The sequence below is a fragment of the Schistocerca piceifrons genome, chromosome 11 (assembly GCF_021461385.2).
Source record: "Schistocerca piceifrons isolate TAMUIC-IGC-003096 chromosome 11, iqSchPice1.1, whole genome shotgun sequence".
Taxonomy (NCBI): Eukaryota; Metazoa; Arthropoda; class Insecta; order Orthoptera; family Acrididae; genus Schistocerca; species Schistocerca piceifrons.
In genome coordinates, this window is record NC_060148.1 from 74,388,283 (window position 1) to 74,416,219 (window position 27,937).

Consider the following 27,937-nt stretch of genomic DNA (forward strand, 5'->3'; position numbering starts at 1 on the left):
ATTCCACAATTAAACATTGTCATCTTGTGAATTAAAAAGGTATGATAAGTAAATGTGAAATTTATTGTGGGTAAATAATGAAAATTCTGTTCTCCTTTTGGTTTTCTGTCAGATACGTAAATTTTTCGGATGTGCATTTACTGATAGATATTTGTCAGAGTGCTTAATTGGTCTGTCTGTTCATCCTGCCTGAAGTTAAGGCTCTGATGACAGAATCACCAATAGCAAACTTCGATGTCTAAGTCAGGCTCGAAGCTTGCGTGTTTTAACGCTGATGATATGCAATTGTCAGCAGTAGAAATTACAAATCCCCCAGGCAAATCTTGTTGTGTTATGAACGAAAAAGAATGATAAATAAATGTGAAATTCTCTGTGAGTAAATAATGAAATTCTGTTCTCCTTTTGTTTTAGCTGGCAGATATGCAAATTTATTTGTTGTGCACTTAGTACTAAATACTTCTCAGAATGTTTTATTGGTCTGTCTCTCCATCCTGCTCTGAAGATTAGGAGGTGATGACAGACTAACCTGAAGCAGAGCCCAATGTCTAATCCGTGCTGGAAGGTTGTGTGTTTTAATGTTGATGGAGTGTAGTTGCCAGCAGTAGAATTTACAGAATTTAGCTGTCAGATGCGCAAATTTTTTTGTTGTGTATTTACTGATAAATACGTGACAGTGTATTTTATTGGTCTGTCTGTCAGCCCTGCCCTGAAGTTGAGGTTGTGATGACAGAATAACCTGTAGCAAAGACCAAGGTCTATGTCAGGCTGGAAGATTGTGTGTTTTAACATTGATAATGTGCAATTGTCAACAGTAGAATTTGCAGATCCCCGAGAAGCCATAGGTCTAGGTCAGGTTGGTAGGTCAGGGTGGAAGGTTGTGTGTTTTAATGTTGATGAAGTTCAATTGGCAGCAGTAGAAATAACTGATATCCCAACTAAATATTGTTGTCTTGTGAATTAAAAAGGAATTACAAATAAATGTGAAATACACTATGAGTAAATAATGAAAATTCTGTTCTCCTTTTGTTTAAGCTGTCAGAATGTAAAGTTTTTTGTTGTGTGCTTACTGATAAATACTTGTCAGAGCGTTTTATTGGTCTGTCTGTTCTTCCTGGCCTGAACTTCAAGTTGTTATGACAGACTAATCTGTAGCAAGGCCCAAGGATAATGCAAGGCTGAAGCGTTATATGTTTAACACTGATAATGTGCAATTGCGAACAGTAGTTGTTACAGATCCCCAAGGTAAATATTGTCATCTTGTGAATTACAAAGGGATGATAAATAATTGTGAAATACGCAGTGAGTAAATAATGAAAATTCTGTTCTCCTTTTGTTTTAGCTGTGAGATACGGAAGTTTCTTTTTTGTGTATTTACTGATAAATACTTGCCAGAGTGTTTTATTGGGCTGTCTCCCCATACTGCCCTGAAGCCTAAGTCGTGATGACTGACTGACTGACTAACGTGTAGCAAAGCCCAAGGTCTAAGACAGGCTGGAAGGATGTGTGTTTTAACGTTGATGATGTGCAATTGCCAACAGAAGAAATTGCTAACAGTACAAATTAGAGATCCCCCAGGTAAATATTGTCATCTTGTGAATTTAAAAGGGATGATAAATGACGATTAATCACTCTTGATGTTACAACCCTTGCTTTTAATTTTGGTTAATTAGATTTTTCTATATGCTGAATGAGTCCTTCTGACAAACATGTCTTTTCTCATTTCTTAACATTTTTCATGTAGCCATTTTGCCTTAGCTTCCTTGCACTTCCTATTTGCTACATTCCTAAGTGAACTTTATTTATTTATAAATTGTGTCCGTACAACTGCTCTTCATGTTAACTAAATTGTGATATGAGTCTATATCTGTTTTTGGGTATGCATTACAATCCAATATTTGATTTCATTGTGTAATCTACCTGGGATCTTTCCTGTATCTCCCTGCCATTTTGAAGTATAAGCGTTCCTCCTGTGGTACTTGAACACGGTTTTCTCTGTTACTAGCTGAAATTTATTGCTGGACTCAATTAGTCATTCTCCTCTCTCAGTCATACTACCAAGTCCATATTCTCTTGTTAGCCTCTCTTCTGTTCCTTCTCCTACAACCACATTCCAGTCTACCATGAGTATTAAATTTTCCTCTCTCTTTATATACAGAGTTAGCAGTTCTTCTTCTTCTTGTAAATTTCCTACACCGTGCAGTGTCTCTCACATCGAAGTTTCCATCTACCCCTGTTTTGTCCTCTTCTTACATATCCCTGTCCTGCAATGCCAGTCACACTCCACTGTTCCAATGTAACTGAGATACTTGAATTAGTCTGCAATGGGATAGAACTCAAGTGTGTTCAAAGCAGTTCTAAGTCGTTTTGAAAGATATTTTGAGAAAATTATCATCTTGTGTAGAAAATGATTATTTCTCCAATTTTGGTAGAGCAGACATGCCAGGTATAGGAAAAGCTCCAGTTTATTGGAGTGTCTGACTGGTTTCTCCTATTTGCGATTAATGGTGCATTGTACTGCTTAATAGCCACGTGTTTGTAAGCGAACTGTATTTCACTATGTTTGGGTGGTTTTCCGTTGGATGGTATGTGTGAAGAGACGTGTTTGAGAGAAGTCGTTTAGTTACTTTGTGGTTGGGGATTAAAGCATGCACTAAGGGATAGTAGCGTTGCATTGAATTATTGTGGTTGTATACGTGTAGCCTACCATAGCATGGAGGAATAGTTACTGAATGATATTTGATTAGTATTTCTTATGTGACTTCGGCGTGAGCGTTGTAGTATAGTAAATTCCGGAAATCTCGTTGGATGCATGGAGTGTGCAGGCTATATTAAAGAGAACGGGTGTCCTACATGACAGTTATTTGTTGAGAAACAATCGGAAGTTTATTGAGAATTTGATAGCTTTTCACCTTGTCCCTTAATGACAAATCAAGAACTGTTTGTTAGAGAACACAGTAATTCTCTCTAAAAGAGATCATCGAGTGTTGCTTTTTGAGTTTTAAATATTAGTGGGTCACGGAGGTCTACCTCTGAAGTGGCTCAGCTTTTTTTTATTATTTAAAGTTCATATCGTTGAAAAGTGGCGGTGACACTCAGGTATTTTTTATTACTTATTATTTTTCCGCTTAGAGGGGTATTGGGTAGAGAACCAGCACTCGTAAAGTAAAATGCTAACTTGTACCTGTAAACCAATCAATTGCAGGAATTAAAGAAATAGCTGTTTTTAAATTGAAAATGTCAGTACCCAACTTGTGCCTTATCCCCAAACTACTTCATGAAAAATATTTAAAGGCATCTTTCAAAGAAGACTAATATCTCGAATATATCTTTTCATAATGAAGCAAATCCAAAACTCAATAAAGTAAAAGACTGCAATATTCAACGACCTATATAAACCTCCTTGGGAATATTGGTAAAAACAAAGTTCAAAGAAAGTAAAGAGAAAGTATAGCCTAGTATTTTTCAGTTAATAACTTGCAACAAAAAGAAAGAAAATTAATGTTTATTTAGACATGGAAAGTAAGTTTATATTTTATCTGAAAGTGATTAATAAAACATTATTCCATTTAATTCTGAAACGTAGAGAAAGAGAAAACAGTTTACTACAGTAAAATATCAATAGACTCAAGGATACTGCTGTAGACGAGCACTCATGGAGACATGCATCTCGCAGGCCCCGAGGAATCGCTTCCGCATGGAGGTAAAACATTTTTACCTCCATGAGACTTGCGTCTAGGGGACGCCAAGGAATAGGGTCTGCTGATTGGTTGAGGCTAAAGAAGTCATCAGGGAGACAGAACGTGTGTAGCAGTGCTGCCTGGTGACAAGAAGTGTAACGAGCTCTATTGACATTAGCGACGTCACTCACCTGTTGTTTAAAAAGCCATTACATGTAGATCTGCACACAGCTGTCATTTTGTAACGTCAAATAAGTCCAGATTATTCAATGGAGCTTAACTTATCGGAATTAAATGTAAAAATTAGGTTCGAATGCGAATGACAAACTAACCACGTTGCAGCCATGGCAAATGCGGAAAAGCAGACCAAATATATGTAAAAGTTACATACATATTCCTTGCATTTTCTGCAGTTTATGTATGATATTGTTCATAATATGTATCAAAATATTCTTGGAATGCTTATTCATTAACTATATTTTCCGATTTTACCTTGTTCTTTTAGGTTTTATTGCGAGAAGTGCGATAAATATGGTACCTTCAAATATAATGCAAACATAAATATTAGGCAATGTCATATGTCCGTTTGTCACCACAACAATTGTCCCGCACTCAAACTTTATGAGTTCCACAACTAACGAAATTATCACCCTCTCTAGGCCTCAGATAATATCATAGAGAAGTCCATAGAATAGATTTCCTGGGGAGGGGGGGGGGGGTCGCAATATTGTGCCCCTGGGAAACTATGTGTTATGCTTCAATTTTGGTCGTTGTTATGTAAACAAAGAAGTATATGTCAGTGTTATGCACGAACTGCATCTTCCTATACCTTAACTAGTTTTTCAGAAACCGGGATATGTTCATATGCCATTGTGATAAACAATGTTGAATTAGGAATTATTAATAGATTAATAGGTCTAGACAATACTCACATCTCCAAGTCGTGAGACTGTTATAGATGTAGGTCAATGGCAATCACAGTTTATCAGTTACAGTGAAATGTGTAACAAAACATTTGAGATAAATCACAAAGTTTCAGAGTGATACCGTATGTTTTAATGTATTAGACATTCACTCATAGTTCTTTTGCGTATTCTGTCTTACAAACATAGGGCCTAGTCTGCTAGCTACAATACGGTATGTGGTGGTGGGTATCTTGTATGACATTTCTCTAAATTTTCTCAATAGTGTTGCATGTAAAGAACATGTTTGTCCAAGGTTTTCAAATTTGAGTTCATGAAGCATCTCCATAATACTTGCATGTTGATTGAGCCTACCAGTAAGAAATCTAGAAGCCCACTTCTGAACTACTTGGTTTCTTCCTTAAACTGACTGGGGATCCCAGAAATTCAAGTGGTACTCCGGAATGAATTGCATCAGTGTTCAATACAGGTGGGTTTCTCTCGACTTGTGGTCTGAGCGACACTCCCCTCATTCCCAGTCTTCCCAAATGTATTCATCTTCCCAGAGGAAGGAACTACGAGTACAGAAAGCTAGAAATAGTTTTTTTACTCAACTGTTATTTCTTCTAGTAGTTCATACAAACCATTTTATAATTTTTAGAGAGCACCATCAGCTGTTCATGTAACTGTAAAGTTAAATATCTGTTTAATATGAACATTACTGTTATCCAGTACATGCATCCTTGAGTCCAAACATTATGATTAATTATAGGAGAGGAGGCTAATGAGATACTCTTTTACTTTATATTTATTTTGGATAATTTACTTTAAATCATTCTCAATCACAATTTGAATTTATTTGTGGTCATTGGTTTCGACCACTTTTGTGGTCATCTTCAGACCCATTGGCAGGGGTTGTCTGTGGAGCAGAACTCCATATGGCAGTAAATCACTGTTTCAGAAGTAATTACATTTATTTAATATTGGGGTTTCCAGTTTTCTGTCTGATGCCTGTCAGCAACCTGTTAGACTACAGGGTGTTAAATAAAGGAACAGTCATGGAGATCAGCACCACCAATCATGAATAAAATTCTGATTTTGCACCAGAATGTAAATTTCTATTCTGAATCCAAGGCAGAGAGACAGTCTGTGCAAGTATTATGGCATTTAATTTCACAAATAATCCTTAATTCACACTTCTTATTAACACCAAATAAAATTAGGGGGTTAACATATTGACATGAGAGTGTAAAACTCTAGGACAATGAGGAGGCTTCTGTAAGATGTCAGACTATCACTTTTACACAATTATCTTACTCACATGGATAAAAGTTCCGTCATAAGATTCCACATCAAATCTGAATAGAATCCCATGCTTTTGATTACTGCCTCTATCACTATTGTCAGGGGCCAAGTCTGACTGTCATAAAATTAGTGAGGTTCACACTTGTGCCCAGTGGACACAATGCGATTGGCTAAATTACATCATGGAGAAAGCATATACTAAAGCAACACCCTCTGCATCCATAGGTCACATTTTTGCAAGCTGTCCAGCACAGGTTGCAGTGCCATAACTTGTAATAGGTGGTGAACTATGTGAAGTTTTTCTCCGTAATTTTTCTTTCTGAAGTGCATGCTTCCACACATTGCTTAATTATACTGATTAATTCGAAATTGTGTGAAAGTATTGTGTTATATTCAAATATACTGCCTCATGTGCAACATGTGGTCTGTTCTTGTATTAGAAAATAGCAAATAAATAAACTGACAATTACATAGCCAGCGTGTGTATTGTTGTGATCACACAGTCTAATTTCAGCTGCTTCCGTAATTACAGAGACCAAACAGCTAGAAGTATGGGCCAGGTCCTCATCTGCTTAAAGTCTATCTTGCATTTACTCACTAAACAGTTCTCAGAAACTGCTGATTTTCATTTTTTCATGCTTAAGGTGATGATCAACACAGCAATTAGCAGTAGTTTGTATAGGCTGTCTCACATAACTGATACCATAATCACAAGGAATATTACAGCCTGAGAGTATGTTTGTCAGGTCACAACCTTCCTTTAATTTTCCTTGGTGACAAAAAGACTCTTCTGATTCCTTGCCTCTTTACACTCTAACTTACCCATTGCACCACAGAATGGAAGCCATGCTGTGTCTTTGTCCTCATGACTTGGCTGATGATTTCTTCAACAGATTTGACCTAATTTCATATACAGAATGTTTGTTTGGAGGGAGGGGGGAGGGGGTTGGATTGGGCAAGAGCAATGGGAAGCTGAGGAGGTATGTTCAAGGGTAGAAGTAAAATAAATAGTGACTAAACGGTGGTGGCAAGGGGGCAGGGGGTGGTTTTGAATCTTAATAAATACAAAACCAGAAGAGATTATGTCACAGAATTATGACAAGACTACGGACTACATGTCATAAGGCATGATCCCAATTTATACAGCAGTGTTCTATCTGAATTAATAGCAAACTTACTTCCAACTTGGAATTTGCATAGACAGCAAAGACATTTATTACATGCCTAATACTGTAAAGAATTCAAACATTATAAACAATATCATGCTTTGCTGAATATGCAAAAACACACAACAATTCAACAATAATCATGAGAATAAAAAACATTGTTTGTACTACATATATATGTATATATATCAAAACAAGCGTAGAAGGAAAAACGCCTTCAGCTGATTCCAAACTCACAGGGCAGACTAGTATCACAAAGACCATTAGACTACTCCTAATGACTGCCAATACCAATCATTATAAGATGATATCAAAATTAGTGTTGACATTGATAGCCATCAAAACATATAGAGGGTATTTTCTGGAGTGTAGTTCCACAATCAAACAAAGATATTCCTCTCTTCTACTCTTATTTTGTACACCTCCATGCCCCAACCCTCCTTCCACCGTGTTCTGCTCACATCTTTCCTTGATCATGAATGCTCACTTTACCATGTGCAGTCCACCCCCCCCCCCAACCCCACCCCCACCCCCCCCTGTCCCAATGATCTGTCTGAACGTTGACCCCTTGCCTCAAGTGATGCAAATGTATTATCGACTGCCACTCACCCTATGGTCAGGCCAGACCCACCACATCAGATACACTAGAAGGTGCCTCAACAGCAGAGCCTATGGTGAAACAAATGATACCCGAGCTGTTCCAAGCAATGCACCAGTTTCTCTGCCACCATTACACCTGAAGACAGCTGACCGTAGTTAAAAGCACCTTCAGCCAATCATGAACTGCAGCCAGCTCCTCTTGTGTCCAACACACACCCTATCCATCCTACCGTTTCTAACTTTAGAATTAAACTATAAAAACAAACAAAAAAAAGCTAAATATGTGACTTACTACTGTTTGACAGAGGCTGATGGCTTCTCCACACTCAAATAACATTATATTGGATATATTATGTGTTCTTACCTAAGTGCTGGAATAATTTAATAACCTGTTTAGGCACTTTAAAGAAATTTCACCTTCAACTTATTATGTGTATGTGCAATACCTAATAGACTTACAGTAAGCTTCTATTCCCTATTTTAAGTTTATTAATACCAGAGATTACTGGTTCTCATTTACATAAGCTGAGATTAATTTGGAAGCCTCTCACCACATCCCCCTTGTCCCTTCCCTTCCTTCTGTCTCCTGCCCATACCACCTGTATTAATACTGGACTTTTGTTCCAATGTGAACTTTGCACTCTCAATTGTGATTATTAGTTTTCCTAAAGGAATAAAAAATCATTTAGCATGATGTACTGTTTTTATGGTTTTTCAGTTGATTTTTGTTAATTATCTGTCAAAATATGACAAATGAACTCAGCACTTCTACAACCAAGTCAATTAGTGGTATGTAATAACAGCTAATTATGTGATGGGAGAATGCTGTGAGCTGAGAGCTCCAAAGTTATGATAGATAACACTTGGCATGATACTCTGAAGTAAAGTTTTTTTCTCTGGTATGTTAACTTATTTGCCTATGAATCTAAGTATGCTTAATGTGTCATACATATTTTGTGATGTTTCTGGGCAGATATTCTGATGATGGGCAATGTCTGAAATGCATTACTAATTAGTCATCAAAAGTGGCTAAAACATATACTGTTGTTTGCTTAATATTTTCTGGTGATTTACCCATAATTATTTAATCCTTGCACGCTTTTTCCTTTTGCATTTATTTAAAAAAATAAAAGTAACTTCCTATACAGGTATAATGGTACATTGTACATGGAAATTCAATCTGCATTTTTTGTTTCATGGTCCTGCCAGCTTGTATTTATTTTATTTATTTTTAATTGAATTATTATATTTTTTTCTGTTTTCAGTGTGTTCACTTAAATTATGAATAATTTAAAAGTACATAAAACATGAATCATACAACTTGCTGAAATACTAAGAAGAACTTCCAGAATTTCTGTAGAATGGGTTAACACTATTATTCTGATCACTTTACAGAAAATTATTGAAAGAATCATTTTAACTCTTTCACTTTACAATTTATTACTGTATTTGGTGGGATGAATTTGTAGAAGATACATTACTTCTTGAAAAGCTGCCTGCAACCAAAACTTTTTTATTGAAAATGTATGTACGATATTATGCAAGTGTTTATTTAGGCAAATAGTAATATTATTTAAATAAACTGAAAGTTATTTGTTTCTGTACGCTGCAAGATTTTGAAATATATTCCAATTAATTCACAAAATTTACTTCTTTTATGCAATTTTCAAGTGCATCTTTACTTCAATGATACTCTTTACTTTCACTTGCCTCTTTTTTTTTCCATCACCTCAGTTAACTACCTTCATTTCTTTCTTTTACAAATGTCTGCCAAGTCATCAGGTGTAGCCTGTCTAACCCATAACCAGTGTGGTGGGGTAATACGAGTGCCAGGGAATTTTGTTTATGTTTAGATTGAATGCTTGTAAAATTGTAGTGCTGTAGGTCTGCATACTTTGCACTCTGAACTGTAAAACCAAGTGGTTGTGTTTAGAGCAGGTAAGTTTGGGGCCAGACTGACCCCACCACACTGCTTGTGGGATTTCTCTAACGAACTGTTTCCTGTTCCTATAGATTGAAACGATGTTATATTCTCGTAAAGAAATGAAAATAAGTGATCAGCTCGATGAATGGCTACAGTCTATCCTTGACTAAGTACAGCTACACACACTGATTAACCAGAACATTTTGACCACCTACCTAATAGCACGGATAACAGTGACGATGCATTTTTGCACGGAATCGACGAGGCCTCGATAGGTCACTGGAGGGAGTTGGCATCACATCTGAGCACACAAGTCTCCTAATTCTTGTAAATTCTGGGGAGTGAGCTCTGATGCCATGTTCAAGTTCAATCGCGTGCCAGTCTGTGTGATGGGCAAAATCAAGTATGTCTGTACGATCACCCTGTGTGAACAAGTTCTTAAATGCACAAGGTAGAAAATGAAGAGGTGTTGGAAGAGGTCATATATTGATCTAGCACTTACCAGGCATCGGTCCTCCATAGGTCTCCAAAATTCTTGTTCTGAATGCAGCCTCTGGTCATTCCATGTAATGGGTAATATTTTCGGAGAAATTCTAAGGGCAATGAATGATTTTTTCTTCTTTTTGTGAATCCATCAGAGGTGGGATATAGGACTGCAGCTGGCTTCAAATTCTTGTGAAAAACCTTGTACCAAACAGCTGTTTTTCTTTTTATAAATCCTTTACTATATGCAGCTAGTTTCGGCATCCCATTAATCTTAAGGCTATACATAAACCACCAGATAAATGTATCACATAGTTGGTCTGCATTATGCAGGTGCCACCGGTTTTTGTTACTAGATTCCACGGACTTCAGACTGACGTGGACACCTCGGTCGTAAGACAACTAGTTATATTTCTACAATTATATGCACGGTATCCATTCTTTCAGACACCCGAAAGAACAGTCACTGTGCATACAATTGGATCTACACATAGCCTAGCTTGGCATTGGGGAACTTTCTTCAGTTCAGATGCACTCATACACTCAGAGCCATTTGCAGGAATATCTCTCAGACACGGCGAGTGAGAGGGACTGCTGTAGTGAGGGTACTAGTGCAGTAGTAGTGACATATGGAATTTTGGGTCAGGTGGGAGACTTGCTGAGGTAATCCACATAGTCATGATGGGCACCGTGTCTGGGTAGTGAAGTAGTCAGTGCAACTGCCTCGAGAGCAGGAGAGATGGGTTCAAATCCTGATCCAGTAAAAATTTTCTTATGTCACCATTGATATAGGTCAATACAGTAAGAAAGCACTTAATAAAATTATCATAGGCTAATACTTTTATGTCAGAGGCATCCACATGGAACTGAAGGAGACATTCACAGCACCTAATAAAAAACTGCTGGGACCTGCACAATGCAGACCAACTATGTAGACATGTTTATCTGGTGGTTTGCATACAGGCTTAAGATGGCTGCCATTGGGTCACCAAAATTACATGCATGTAATAATGGATTGATCGTAGAAAAACAGCTGTTTGTTACAAGGTTTTTCACAAGAACAAATGAAAAAAATTCTGAAAAACCAGACTATTTCTCCAACAGAAAATACCTGATTGGTGATATGTGTCATGCAATTTAAGCCATCTTGAGATTATTATCCTATTCAGCTTTCTTGAAGTAAAAATGTATTTACAATGATGCCTACACAAGTTAATCTTTTCTATAAATTTTGCAAGGTTTATAATAAAATTTGTATGAAAAGTTTACTGTACATGTTTACTTATCCTGTAACTACAGCTAACTGATGCATAACATAGTGCTATTGTGATGGGTTTACTCATATGTTAATTCAACCGACAGATTTGGTTCTTAAGATTTCAAGAAAATATAACATTTCCATATACTATGCACATGTCAGAACCGTTTAAATGTAAACATTTAAATTATAGTGAGGAGTATGTGATTTTTAACATGCTTCACAAGTTTGATTTTAATTGCTTTAACCAAAGAAAACTAGGTTGAACCTCTTGCACAGCCCACTTTTGTATATTATCCCCTAAATGTCACAAAGTTGCCAGCAGCCATGGCAGACAGCTCTGCTGTGGCCGGTGTTGTCCTCACAGCACTTACCATGTTAAGTAATTACTAGGCATTAACTGAATTATTGGGCAAAAACATTCCATTAAAGGAAAATTCCTCAGACAGACATTAGAATTTTGGCTGCACTTTTTAAACAAGACTTCTAGATGTGTATACTTCATGCTCGAGGTCCTGAAAAGCTGTTAACACATCGACTGCAGTATTGTCACTAAAAGCCACACACCTGATGCCATATGCCTGTCGACAAAACATCTATCACAAAGAATGTCATAACTGACATGTTAAATATAGAAAATTAGACCAAGAAAGTCAGCAAAACAGATTCTCGGGGACTGTTTTAATATAAAAAATAATAACTAGAACTGAATAAACAATTTTCAGCATGGCCAAGCAAATTTTGCTTTTTGACTTCATTCAGTTGTCAACTGGAAAACATTCGTACTGTAGGATTCTGGTGAATACTTATACTTTACCTGTGAAAAATAGCAAAACCAATTGAAATGACTATGTACATAGTCCAATTAATGTTATAGTTTAGTAGATATTTCAGTTACATTTTGTTAACTATATGCAATAGGATAAATGAGTAAAAAGAAACACACAAACAGTGACATTTTCTTTATTAAGTACACTCGGATTTCCATATCACCCTGAGGTACCGAGTATGATGAGTTACTCATTTTTTTACATGGCGAGTTTCCCCAGTAGGCCTATAACCCATGATACACAAACATGCACACACAACTGTAGGACAGATAAATTTAATTCTTAGAGTATGTGTGATCAAAGCCAACATGTACACTCAACACTTCAGTGTCAGGTTGCACCAAAGCACTAGCAACAATTGACTTTTCAGCCAGGGTTGGTTTACCAAAGACACTTTTTGGACTGAAGATCTCTTTCTTTGATGTTCGTTGAACTGGCACCTTCTCATTGGTGGCACAGTTTGACCTCCTTTCTTGGAGCAAGGGTTAACAAGTGACAGCAATTTCTTCCCACAGCTTCAGAATTTGCTCACTATCTCCCGGTATGTCTAAATTGTTCCTTTTGTTAAGAGAAATCTGTTACACATGAAACTGGATTTAAAAAAATTGTTCCTATGGCTCTGAGCACTATGGGACTTAACATCTAAGGTCATCAGTCCCCTAGAACTTAGAACTACTTAAACCTAACCAACCTAACGACATCACACACATCCATGCCCGAGGCAGGATTCGAACCTGCGACTGTAGCAGCAGTGCGGTTCCGGACTGAAGTGCCTAGAAGCGCACGGCCACAAAGGCTGGCAAACTGGATTCCAATCTGGGTTCCATGCATTGAGTGATACAAAAAAAAAAAAAAAAGTTTCTACACAATTTATGGACAGTAAAAATAAAGTTTATTAATTACCCATTGTTGATTACAATGATTGTAACTTTCATGTCTTCTAAGACTAGACCATTAATACAAATAATCCTTTCATGTGAACTGAAGGAAACTTTGCAATACAACATTGCACCAGACTACTGAATGCACAAAGAACGAAATTCTATAGTTTTACCAGAAACATTCCTACTATTGAATAGTAAAAACTTATTATTATGCGGTGTTTCTTACCGTCCATTGACTGGAATACAATCTTTTCATCTGCAGTTTGAACCATGTGCTTTTTCTCCACATGTGCTCTCAAATTAGCCAATGCATTGAAGGAATAGCTGCAGTCGTCTTGTGGGCACTTAATCTTACCTTCTGTATTTGGCTCTACATCGTGCATTTTCCTGATGTGTGCATATAAAGTTTTTCGAAGCTGGAATGCTTTATCACACACAAAACACGTGTTTGAATCTGCCATTATAAACATAAGCCTAGAACACACAACAGTGAAGTACTATAACGAGTTAGCCACACAATGTATCGACAGACAAATGGCCTCGTTTAAAGAACAGTGTGTTTCAGAAAGTAGCAACGATCTGGATTGGCTGATGTGGGAGACAAGATCATGGCACGATGTGACCAATCAGCAAAGCCAATTCCTCGGCGTCCCCTAGACACAATTTCCATGAGCGCTCGTCTGCAGCAGTATCCTTGACTCTATTGACATTTTATTGTAGTTAATTGTTTTGTCATTCTCTACGTTTCAGAGTTAAATGGAATAACATTTTATTAACACTTTCAGATAAAACATAAAATTACTTTCCCTGTCTAAATAAACATTAATTTTCTTTCTTTTTGTTGCAAGCTATTAACTGAAAAATACTAGGCTATACTTTCTCTTTACTTTCTTTAAACTTTGTTTTAACCAATATTCCCAAGGAGGTTTATATAGCTCATTGAATATGGCAGTCTTTTACTTTATTGAGTTTTGGATTTACTTCATTATGAAAAGATATATTCGAGATATTAGTCTGCTTTGAAAGATGCCTTTAAATATTTTTCATGAAGTAGTTTGGGGATAAGGCACAAGTTGGGTACTGACATTTTCAATTTAAAAACAGCTATTTCTTTAATTCTTGCAATTGATTGGTTTACAAGTACAAGTTAGCATTTTACTTTACGAGTGCTGGTTCTCTACCCAATACCCCTCTAAGCGGAAAAATAATAAGTAATAAAAAATACCTGAGTGTCGCCGCCACTTTTCAACGATATGAACTTTAAATAATAAAAAAAAAGCTGAGCCACTTCAGAGGTAGACCTCCATGACCCACTAATATTTAAAACTCAAAAAGCAACACTCGATGATCTCTTCTAGAGAGAATTACGGTGTTCTCTAACAAACAGTTCTTGATTTGTCATTTAGGGACAAGGTGAAAAGCTATCAAATTCTCAATAAACTTCCGATTGTTTCTCAACAAATAACTGTCATGTAGGACACCAGTTCTCTTTAATATAGCCTGCACATTCCATGCGTCCAATGAGATTTCTGGAATTTACTATACTACAACGCTCACGCCGAAGTCACATAAGAAATACTAATCAAATATCATTAAGTAACTATTCCTCCATGCTATGGTAGGCTACACGTATACAACCACAATAATTCAATGCAACGCTACTATCCCTTAGTGCATGCTTTAATCCCCAACCACAAAGTAACTAAACGACTTCTCTCAAACACGTCTCTTCACACATACCATCCAACGGAAAACCACCCAAACATAGTGAAATACAGTTCGCTTACAAACACGTGGCTATTAAGCAGTACAATGCACCATTAATCGCAAATAGGAGAAACCAGTCAGACACTCCAATAAATTGGAGCTTTTCCTATACCTGGCACGTCTGCTCTACCAAAATTGGAGAAATAATCATTTTCTACACAAGATGATAATTTTCTCAAAATATCTTTCTAAACGACTTAGAACTGCTTTGAACACACTTGAGTTCTATCCCATTGCAGACTAATTCAAGTATCTCAGTTACATTGGAACAGTGGAGTGTGACTGGCATTGCAGGACAGGGATATGTAAGAAGAGGACAAAACAGGGGTAGATGGAAACTTCGATGTGAGAGACACTGCACGGTGTAGGAAATTTACAAGAAGAAGAAGAAGAAGAAGAACTGCTAACTCTGTATACATAGAGAGAGGAAAATTTAATACTCATGGTAGACTGGAATGTGGTTGTAGGAGAAGGAACAGAAGAAAGGCTAACAAGAGAATATGGACTTGGTAGTATGATTGAGAGAGGAGAATGACTAATTGAGTCCAGCAATAAATTTCAGCTAGTAATAGAGAAAACTGTGTTCATAACCACAGGAGGAGCAGTTATACTTGAAAATGGCAGGGAGATACAGGTAAGATCCCAGGTAGATTACATAATGAAATCAAATATTGGATTGTAATGCATACCCAGAAACAGATATAGACACATATCACAATTTAGTTAGCATGAAGAGCAGGCTAAAGTTTAAGGGGCTCCGGAAAGGCTCAAACTCATGAAAAGTTCAATTTTTACTTTTTTGCGTTTTCTGAATCTGCAGACTATTACCTTTTAATAGATATATAATTTATTCAATTCCGAAGACTACAACTATTTTTAAATTTTTTTTGAAATGTGTTCTACATGGGCGTGACCCACTGTGGCGCTGTTACACTGCTGTCAAATGGTGTTATTATTAACGTCCGTGTTCATCAGGTACATTTTAGTGATGTGAGATAAAGTATGTGTTGTGGCTAACCTGTGATGGTTCAATATATATCGCTGGTGTGATTGTCGATTGTTTCATGTTTATTTACTCTCTCGTTATCCCGGAAATATTCGTAATTAATTCTGTTTCTTGAGTCTCTGTTTTGCTGAAGTATAATAATGAGGAAAAGTAAAGTTATTAGAAATCCTCTGAAGGCTTTTAAGAAAAGGAGAAATGTTGGAAAGCCAAAGGTATGTGTTATTACTGTAAACAATAAAGACGATAACCAAGTGAGTGAACCTAACCTCTCAAGTACACCTGCCCATAGCAGTCAAAGTGGGAAAGAAAATACTTCACAGAAGAAGCTTGGTTCAATGAGTGAAAACTATGAATGTTTTATGGGCGAATCGGATGTGAATGAAATATTTGATATGTCGGTTCTCAAAGGAATTTTTTCAAACTGTGTAAGATGTATTCATTGTAGTGAAGTTGGTCTGGAACTCTCCATAATAAAGCATGTAGGACTTGCTAGTGAAATACAACTGAAATGTGATAACTGTTCATACATGACCACCTTTTGGAACAGTGTTGCAGTAACTGCAACTGAAGAAAATGGTAGCAAAATCTACGAACACAACAACGAGCGATGCTTGCTTTAGACAAGGAACACCTTCGGGCTGCAGACAGGGCTGTAAAGAGTCTAGAAATACAAGCAAGAGTAAACAGGAGGAGGAACAAGAGGAAGCTGGAGGAGGAGTTTGCAGAGGATGAAGATAATCCATCCTATGGACCTGGAATGCACTAAAAAGTTAATCCAATCTTTGTCGCTCGATTCCCAAAACTTTTATTTTCTCATACTAATTACATGTTTTCTAAGGATCTTCCAAACATATTTGTTTCAAACCTTGAGTAAATGTTACACAGTACCTTCTGCATAATTTAACACAGCCTTTTTCCAAAAAACTGTATATTTTTGAATATATAAATACAAAATTGCAAAAAAATGTTGTGAATTTTCATTACAATTGAAAAAAAATCATCTTTAATAACTGAACTAAAATTTTGTAAAATCCCTGTGTTAAGTTGTAGCCCATATTCCAATAAATATTCTATAAAAAGTTCAACTTCCTACCTCAAATACTTTGTGAGGAAAGATGTAATTTATAAGCGTTATTTTAACATTGCAAGTATAGGGCGTTCCGGAGCCCCTTAAGAGACTAGTCAGGAAGAATCAGTGCAGAAACAAGTGGGATATGGAAGTGCTAAGAAATAAAGAGATATGCTTGAAGTTCTCTCAAGCCATAGGTAGTATGATAATGAATATCTCTGTAAGCAATTGTGTTGAAGAGGAATGAGCATCTGTGAAAAGGGCAACATCAAAAGTTGGAAAAAAGTGAGTCAAGTAAGGTAACTATGAGGTAACAATGGATAACAGAAAAAATACTTCAGTTAATTTATGAAAGAGGAAAATACGAAATATTCGGTTAAATTAAGGAATAACAAGGTGTGGTCGAGAAGTAGTGCAATTAGTTGTTTCCTGATGCCCCTGTTGGCCTGAGCATTGCTCTGATGGCAGGGAATGGTGTAGGAGTTATCAGCCTTCCAGTGTTGCCTTCTACAGTTTGCGCTGAGCTGTGGAAGCGTCAGCATCATTGTTTGCATAAACCCTTGTTCAGTGCTTCTGGTATCACACAAGATCAGTTAACTTTGAAGCAACACCATTCAATCAAGTTTTGTTCCAAACTCAAGAGAACTGTGGTTGAAACTTGCAGAATGATTCAAGAGGCCTACAGGGAGACTGCCATATCTTACTCACAAGTTTTCAGGTTGCTAAAACAATTTAACAAGGGCTGGGAAGTGGTTACTGATGAAGCCCGCTCTGGATAGCCATCAACAAGTACCATTGTGTGACACGTGTGCGTGCCTTGTTGAATGCCGACATATATGTGTGTGTTCGGTGACTGAGTGACATGGGACTGTGTTTAACACCATTACTGATGATTTGAAGACACATGAAGCGTGTGCAAAATTTGTTCCAAAAATGTTGAGTGACAACTAGAAGTGCAACTGTTTGGAGATGGTGACAAAACTTGTAGAATGGCTGTAGAGAGACCCAGGTTCCTTAGACACTCTCATCAGTGGCGATGAGACATGGCTTTTTTGGTAGGACCCAGAAACGAAGTGACGAAGCTCAGTATGAGATACTCTCATGTCTCCCAAGACCGAGAAAGAGAAATTCGAAAATGAAAACCATGCTTGTCATCTTCGTTGACACGAAAGGCTTAATCTATTCAAAGTTTATACCACAAGGAATGGCTGTGAAAGCAGCATACTACCTCAGAGTAGCAGATCTAGTCACCTGTACAAGGCACATGTGGAAGTTGTATCAGGACAATGCGCTGTGCCACATCGCTCTATTGATTCAGGAGTTCCTAGCAAAGCACAACTTGGTAACGCTGCTGCACCCGCTGTACTGTTCAGACATTGTAGAGTCAGACTTCTTCCTGTTTCTGTGTGTGAAAACCAAGAGGGAGGGGCTCTGTTTTAATACCATTGAGGACATCCACAAGGCAATAAGATGAACTCTGAAGGAAATTCCAGTCACCGCCTTCCAGGAAGACTACCAAGCATGGGGTATTGCTGGAAGTGTATCATTGCTCAGGGCAACTACTTTCAAGAATTTAATAGATTTTACAATTTGGATCAACAAATTTTGTTGTACAGACACAATTTATAAATAAATAAAGTTCACTTAGGAATGTAGCAAATAGGAAGTGCAAGGAAGCTAAGGCAAAATGGCTACATGAAAAACGTTAAGAAATCAGAAAAGACATGTTTGTCAGAAGGACTCACTCAGCATATAGAAAAATCTAGTTAACCAAAATTAAAAGCAAGGGTGGTAACATTAAGAGTGATATGGGAATTCCATGGTATATGCAGAAGAGAGAGTGGATAGGTGGAAAGAGTTGATTGAAGGTCTCTGTGAGAGGGAGGACTTGCCTGATGATGCATGACGTCAGAATTTCTAAGGTTGTTGGGGGAAGCAGCAACCAAATGACTACTCTCTTTGGCATGTAGAAGGTAGAGATTGGCAACATACAGTCAGACTGTGTATATACCATCACAGTGTATTTCACATTTAATTGACATTTATCATCCCTTTTAAATTCACAAGATGACAATATTTACCTGGGAAATCTGTAACAACTGCTGTTGGCAATTGCACATTATCAGTGTTAAAACATATAACGCTTCAGCCTGGCATTATCTTTGGGCTTTGCTACAGGTTAGTCTGTCATAACAACCTGAAGTTCATTCCAGGAAGAACGGATAGACCAATAAAACACCCTGACAAGTATTTATCAGTAAACACACAACAAAAAAGTTTATGTTCTGACAACTTAAACAAAAGGAGAACAGAATTTTCATTATTCACTCACAGTGTATTTCACATTTATTTGTCATTCCTTTTTAATTCACAAGACAACAATATTTAGTTGGGATATCAGTAATTTCTACTGCTGGCAACTGAACTTCATCAACATTAAAACACACAACCTTCCACCCTGACCTACCAACCTGACCTCGACCTTGGGCTTCTGGGGGATCTGCAATTTCTACTGTTGACAATTGCACATTATTAACATTAAAACACACAATCTTCCCGCCTGACATAGACCTTGGTCTTTGCTACAGGTTATTCTGCCATCACAACCTCAACTTCAGGGCAGGGCTGACAGACAGACCAATAAAACAGACTGTCAAGTATTTATTCGTAAATACACAACAAAAAAATTTGCACATCTGACAGCTAAAACAAAAGGAGAACAGTATTTTTATTATTTACTCACACTATATTTCACATTTATTAATTAATCCTTTTCCATTCACAAGATGACACTATTTACCTGGGAGATCTGTAAATTCTACTGCTGGCAACTGCACTTCATCAACATTAAAACAAACTACCCTCCAGCCTGACCTAGACCTTGAGCTTTGCTACAGGTTAGTCTGTAATCACAACCCAAACTTCAGAGCAGGATGGACAGACAGACCAATAGAACACTCTGACAAATATTTATCAGTAAATTCACAGAAAAATGGTGTGTATCTGACTGATAAAACAAAACGGGAACAGAATTTCCTTTTTTTACTCACAGTGTATTTCACATTTATTTAATATTACTTTTTAATCCACAAGATGACAATTTTTACCTGGGGCGTCTTTAAATTCTACTATTGACAATTGCACATCACCAATGTTAAAACACACAAACTTCCACTCTGACCTAGACCTTGGTTTTTGCTACGGGTTATTCTGTCAACACGTTCTAAAATTCAGGGCACGATGGACAGACAGACCAATGAAACACTCAGACAAGTATTTATCAGTAAATACACAACAAAAAAATTTACGTATGTGATAGCTGAAACAAAAGGAGAACAGAATTTTCATTGTTTACTCACAGTTCAGTTCACATTTATTTATCATCACTTTTTAATTCCCAAGACGACAATATTTAGTTGTGAGATCAGGAATTACTACTAACGGCAACTCCAATTCATCAACATTAGAACACACAATGTTCGCACCTGGCCATGACATTGGACTTTGATACAGATTGGTCTGTCATCGCCATCTAAACTTCAGGGCAGGGTGGGCAGACAGACCAATAAAACACTCTGACACGTTTTTGTAAGTAAAAATACAACAAAAAAATTTCTGTATCTCACAGCTAAAACAAAAGGAGAACCGAATTATCATTATTTACTCACAGTATATTTCACATTTATTTAACGTCACTTTTTAATTCCCAAGAGGACAATATTTAGTTGGGAGATCAGTAATTTCTACTGCTAGCAACTGCACTTCAACAAAATTAAAACACACAACCTTCCTGCCCCGCCTAGACATTGGGCTCTGCTATAGGTTAATCTGTCATCACCTCCTAATCTTCAGAGCAGAATGGAGAGACAGAACAATAAAACATTCTGAGAAGTATTTATTAGTAAATGCACAACCAAAAAATTTGCGTATCTGCCAGCTAAAACAAAAGGAGAACAGAATTTTCATTATTTACCCACAGTACATTTCACATTTACTTATCATACCTTTTTAATTCACAAGATGACATTGTTTAAATGTGGAATCTGTAATTTCTACTGTTGACAACTGCACATCATCAATATTAAAATACACAAACTTTCGTCCTCACCTCCGCCTATAGCTATCCTACTCATCAGTCCCACATCATAACCAACATTTCACCGCAAAATGGACAAACATGCCAATAAAACCCATTGACATGTATTTATCAGTAAACACACAACAAAAAAATTGCATGCTTGGCATTTAAAACAAAAGGAGAACAGAATTTTCATTATTTACTCACAGTGCATTTCACATTTAATTTTCATCCCTTTTAAATAACAACACAACAACCTTTAAATGGGAGATCATCAGTTTCTACTGTTGTGAATTGCATTTCACCAACATAAAAACACACAACATTCAAGCATGAACTACACCTTTGGATTTGCTACAGTTTAGTCTGTCATCACCGGCTAAATTTTAGTGCACAATGGACAGACAGACCAATAAAACACTCTGAGAATTATTTATCACTAAATGCACAATAAAAAATTTACGTATGTGACAGCTAAAACAAAAGGAGAATAGATTTTTCATTATATATTCTCAGTATAGTTCACATTTATTTATCATACCATTTCCATTCACGAGACGACAATAATTACCTGGAGAATCTGTAAATTCTACTGTTGCATTTGCACATCATCAATGTTACAACACAGAACGTCCCAGCCTGACATTGACCTTGGGCATCGCTACAGCTTAGTCTGTCATCACCAACTAACTTTTAGGGCACGATGGACAGACAGACCAATAAAACACTGTGATAATTATTCATCAGTAAATGCACAACAACAAAATTTAGGTATCTGACAGGTAAAATAAAAAGACAACAAACAATTCAATATTTACTCACAGTGAAATTCACATTTATTAATCATCCCATTTTAATTCACAAGATGACAGTATTTATGTAGGTTATGTATAATTTCTACTGTTGGCAATAGCACAACACCAATGTTAAACACACAATGTCTCAGCCTGACGTAGACCTTGGGCATTGCTACAGATTTGTCTGTCATCACCAGCTAAATTTTAGGGCACAATGGACAGACAGACCAATAAAATACTGTGACAATTATTTATCAGTAAATGCAGAGCAAAAAAAATTGTGTATGTGACAGCTAAAACAAAAGGAGAACAGATTTTTCATCATTTACTCACAGTGTATATCACGTTTATTTATCATCCCTTACTAATTCACAAGATGACAGTACTTACCTGGACGATCTGTAATTTCTACTGTTGGCAATTGCACATCATCTGCGTTCAACCACACAACCTTCCAGCCTGACCTAGACCTTCGGCTTTGCTAAAGCTTAGTCTATCATCACCACATAAATTTAAGGACACGATGGGCAGACAGACCAATAAAACACTCTGACAAGTGTTTACCAGTAAGTACACAATAAAAAGATTTGCGTATCTGACAGCTAAAACTGAAGGAGAACAATTTTCATTATTTACTCACAGTGCATTTCACATTTATTTGCCATTCCTTTTAATTTCGGAACACAATAATGTGTAACTGCCATATCTGTAATTTCTACTGTTGGCAATTGCACTTCTTCAACATTAAGACACTCACCCTTCCAGCCTGACCTGGACTTTTTAATCTTTGCTACAGGTTAGTCTGTCATCACATGCTAAAATTCAGGGCCAGATTGACAGACAGACATCAAAACACTCTGAAAAGTATGTATCAATAAATACACAACAAAGAAATTTATGTATCTGACAGCTAAAACAAAAGGAGAACATAATTTTCATTATTTGCTCACAGTGTATCTCAGATTTATTTATCATCCCTTTTTAATTCACAAAACAACAATATTAACCTGGTGTATCTGTAATTTCTACTATTGGCAATTGCACCTCATCAATATTGAAACACACAGCCTTCCATCCCTGCCTAGGCCTACAGTTACGCTACTGGTGAGTCTCTCACCATTACCAGCATTTCAAGGCAAGATGGAGAGAATGCCAATAAAATTCACTGACAAGTATTTATCAGTAAATACAGAACAAAAAAATTTGCAGATCTGACAACTACAATGAAAAGAGAACAGAAGTTTCATTAATTTCTCACAGTGTATTTCATATTTATCATCCCTTTTTAATTCACAGGACGGTAATATTTACCTGAAGGATTTATAATTTCTACTGTTGGCAATTGCACTTCTTCAACATTAAAACACTCACCCTTCCAGCCTAACCTGGAGTTTAATCTTTGCTACAGGTTAGTCTGTCATCACATCCTGAAATTCAGGACAGGATGGGCAGACAGACCAATAAAACACCCTGACAAGTATTTATCAGTAAATACACAACAAACAAATTTATGTATCTAACAGCTAAAACAAAAGAATAGCAGAATTTTCATTATTTACTCACCGTGTATATCACATTCATTTATCACCCCTTTTTAATTCTCAAGTTGACCATATTTACCTAGGGGATCAGTTATTTCTACTGTTGGCAATTGCACATCATCAACATTAAAACACACAACTTTCCAGCATGACCTAGACCTCAGGCTTTGCTGCAGGTTAGTCTGCCATCACCATCTAAACTTCAGGGCAGTATGAACAAACTGACCAGTAAAATGCACTGACAAGTATTTACCAGGAAATACACAACAAAGAAAGTTACGTATCAGACAGCTAAAACAAGAGTAGAACTATTCATTCACAATGCATTCCACATACATTTTTCCATGTTTTTTAATTTGACAACACGGCAATATTTAACTGCGAGATCAGTCATTTCTAGTGTTGGTAATTGAAATTCTCGCACATTAATGATGACGGTTCAATCCTGCGTCCAGCCATCCTGATTTAGGTTTTCCGTGATTTCCCTAAATCACTCCAGGCAAATGCCGGGATGGTTCCCTTCAAAGGGCACGGCTGACTTCCTTCCCCATCCTTCCCTAATCCGATAAGACCGATGACCTCGCTGTCTGGTCTCCTTCCCCTCACAACCCATCAAACTCCAACATTAATAAACACAAACCTCCATGCTTACCCACACCTATTGCTACGCTACTGGTCAGTCTGTCTTCATAACCAACATTTCACAGCAAAATAGATAGACGTGCCTATAATCACACTGACAAGGATTTATTGGTAAATACACATCAAAAACATATGCGTACCTGACGTGTAAAACAAAAGGAGAACCGATTTTTCATTGTTTACTCACAGTATATGTCACATTTTTTTAACATTCCTTTTAAATTCACGAGGCAGCTATATTTACCTGGGGAATCTGTAACTTATACTGTTGGAAATTGCATATCATCAATGCTAAAACACACAACCTTCCAGCCTGATATAGACCTTGTGATTAGGTCCAGGTTAGTCTGCAATCGCCACATAAACCTCATTGCTGTATGGACTGACAGACCAATAAAATACTCTGACAAGTATTTATCAGTAAATACACAACAAAAAAATTTGCGTAGCTGACAGCTAAAACAAAAGGAAAACAGAATTATCATTAATTACTCACAGTGAATTTCACATTTATTTATCATTGACTTTAAATTCACAAGATGACAATATTTACTGGGGCGGGGGAACTGTAATTTCAACTGTTGACAATTGCACATCATCAATGTTAAAAGACACAACCTTCTAACCTGAGCTAGAGCCTGAGATTTGCTACAGGTTAGTCTGTCATCACCTCCTAAACTTCAGGGCAAGATGGACAGTCTGACCAATAAAACACCCTCACAAGTATTTAACAGTAAATACACAACAAAAAAATTTGCATAACTTACAGCTAAAAAAAAGGAGAACAGAATTTTCATTATTTTCTCACAGTGTATTACACTTTAATGTATCAAACCTTTTAAATTCACACTATGACACTATTTACCTGGAGATGTGTAATTTCTACTGTTGGCAGTTGCATAACATCAAAGTTATTACACACAACCTTCCAGCCTGACGTAATCCTTGGGCTTTGCTACAGGTTAGTCTGTCATCACAACCGTACTTCTGGGCATGATAGACAGCCAGACCAATAAAACACTCTAACAAGTATTTCTGAGAATATACAGAACAAACAAATTTGCTTATCTGACAGCTAAAACAAAAGGAGAACAGACTTTCATTATATACTCACAGTGCATATCACATTTATTTATAACTTGTTTTAAATTTACAAAACACAATATTTAATTGGGAAATCAGTAACTTATACTGTTGGCTATTCCATTTCATCAACATTAAAACACACAAGGTACCAGCTTGACCTAGACCTTGGGTTTTGCTACCGGTTAGTTTGTCATCACCTACTAAACTGCAGGGCAGAATGGACAGACTGGCCAATAAAACACTTTGACATGTATTTATCAGTAAATACACAACAAAAATTTTACGTATCTGAGAGGTAAAGCATTAGGAGAACAGACTTCCATTATTTACTCACAGTGCATTTCACATTTATTTGTTGTTGTTGTTGTTGTTGTTCTTGTGGTCTTCAGTCCTGAGACTGGTTTGATGCAGCTCTCCATGCTACTCTATCCTGTTCAAAATTCTTCATCTGCCAGTACCTACCTACAACTTACATTCTTCTTGATCTGCTTAGTGTAGTCATGTCTTGGTCTCTTTCTCTACGATTTTCACCATCCGTGCTGCCCACCAATACTAAATTGGTGATTCCTTGATGCCGCAGAACATGTCCTACCAACCAATCATCTATAAAAGTTGTACCATTTTCAGTTCACAACACAACAATATGTAACTGGGCTGTCTGTAATTTCTACTGTTGGCAATTGCACTTTATCAACATTAAAACACACAACCTTCCAGCCTGACCTAGACCTTGTGCTGTGCTACAGAACAGTGTGTCATCACATCCAACAATTCGGGGCAAGAACCACAGACAGACCAATAAAACACTCTGACAAGTATTTATCAGTAAATAGACAACAAAAAATTTGGTACCTGACAGCTAAAACAAACGGTGGACAGAATTTTCATTATTTACTGACAGTGTATTTCCCATTTATTTATCATTGCTTTTAAATTCCCAAGACAACAATATTTACCCCAGCCTGACCTAGATGGTTCAAATGGCTCTGAGCACTATGGGACTTAACAGCTGAGGTCACCAGTCCCCTGGAACTTAGAACTACTTAAACCTAACTAACCTAAGGACATCACACACATCCATGCCCGAGGCCGGATTCGAACCTGCGACTGTAGCGGTCGCACGGTTCCAGACTGAACTGCCTAGAACGACTCGGCCACACCAGCTGGCCCTGACCTAGACCTTGGGCTATGCTATAGGTTTGTCTTTCATGAGAACCTGAACTTCTGAGCAGGATGGACAGACAGACGAATAAAGCATTCGGGCAAATTTTTATCAGTAAGTACAGGACAGACAATTTTGGGGTACGAGCCAGCTAAAAGAAGATTACAGAAGTTTCAATATCTACCCACAGTATATTTCACATTTATTTATCATCACTTTTAAACTCACATAATGGCAATTTGTTCCAGGAAGATCAGTAAATTCTAGCGTTTTCTTTTGCACAACATTAACGTCAAAACACACCACCTACCAACCTCACCCTGACCTTGGGCTTTGCTACGGATTTGTCTTTCATCACAACCAACATTTCGTTACAGGATGGACAGACAGACCAATAAAACACTCGGACAAGTATTTGTCAGTAACCTCACGACAAAAAATTTTGCATATCAGACAGCTAAAACGAGAGGAGAAAAGAATTTTCATTATTTACTCATAGTGTTTTTCACAATTATTTATCATCCCTTTTAAATTCACAAGACGACAATATAAACTTGGGGAATCTGTAATTTCTTCTGTTGGCAATTGCATATCATCAACGTTAAAATGCACAACCTTCCAGACTGACCTATACCTTGGGCTGTGCTACAGGTTAGTCTTTCATCACAACCAAAATTTCAGGGCAGGATGGACAGACAGACTAACAATACACTCTGACAATTTTTTATCAAAAACTACACGTTCTAATATTCATGCTCCTGTCCTCGGTGCGATAGCAGTGTGAATGAGTAAGAGTCTTTCTGTATTTGATGATATGTGTGGTAGTTTGTAAGATTTAATTGCCAGCACAATATGGCGAACTGTGTAAAATAATGGCTGGAAGTATCCACTGCAGAAGGAAAAAGGGCGGACAGTGCTTTGATACCAGCGGCATCATTAATTCGATGAGTAAATTCGATTAGATGCGATCATAATGCTCGATTCATTCACATCCTTTGTGCAGGGATACAGGAGCCTCTACATAGCGAAGGGGACGTTTGTGTGTGCTGAAAGCAGGAAGAGAAACCTCATTAGGTCCGCAAGGGAGACTGCATTCGATGTTATTCTGCGCTATTTTCCTAAACAGGTTCTATTAGGGCAAGAATTTCCGTGCATACAAGCTGACACATCAAGAAAGAGAGCGTTAACTATTTATGGGACACTATACAATTTCCGTGAGGTCGTCTCGGTTCTTATTTTTACATGGTCATGTGACATGAGTATAAGGTTGAGAATGTCGTTAGATGCGCTTGCGACGATCGCCCCGTCTGTGCTTAGACAGTGATCTATTTCCAAACAAGGAGAACGCTCTTACTATTAAGGGTGTTTTCAGAAGCGTGCCACCTTGTGGCGCCTGTGCTTTGAAAATAGGTCTTCGCTCCCGTACGATCGCAGCATCAACGGTGCCTAGGCGACCACGCATTTGGAGAGAAATTTCTCAGGTGTGTCAAGTATGATGGGGATGCTGCCACGTCATGCGTGCGGGACCCGAACCCCAGATCACGTAAGATTCTTACGTGATATGGGCCCAAACGGACACCTGTGTGTGGTTTGACAGCTGACGGCGGGGTGGCCCATGGACGTCACAGAGATGCTGTGGCGGTCGCGGCCGAGGAGGTGTCGGGGCCGCGGGCTTCAGTGCCCGAGTGTTCCATTTGAATTGCGTTCAGATTTCTGCTGCACGATCTCTCACGTCGATATGCGCGTCACACACACACGTC

The 27,937-nt window shown here is 37.4% G+C and overlaps 1 long non-coding RNA gene across 1 annotated transcript; it reads left to right on the forward strand.

Moving 5' to 3' along the window:
- Positions 1–1,124: 1,124 nt before the first annotated feature.
- Positions 1,125–9,017, forward strand: LOC124720399. Its single transcript, XR_007006149.1, has 3 exons — positions 1,125–1,242; positions 1,340–1,575; positions 8,916–9,017. It is a non-coding gene; the product is annotated as an uncharacterized LOC124720399 (long non-coding RNA).
- The last annotated feature ends 18,920 nt before the right edge of the window (positions 9,018–27,937 follow it).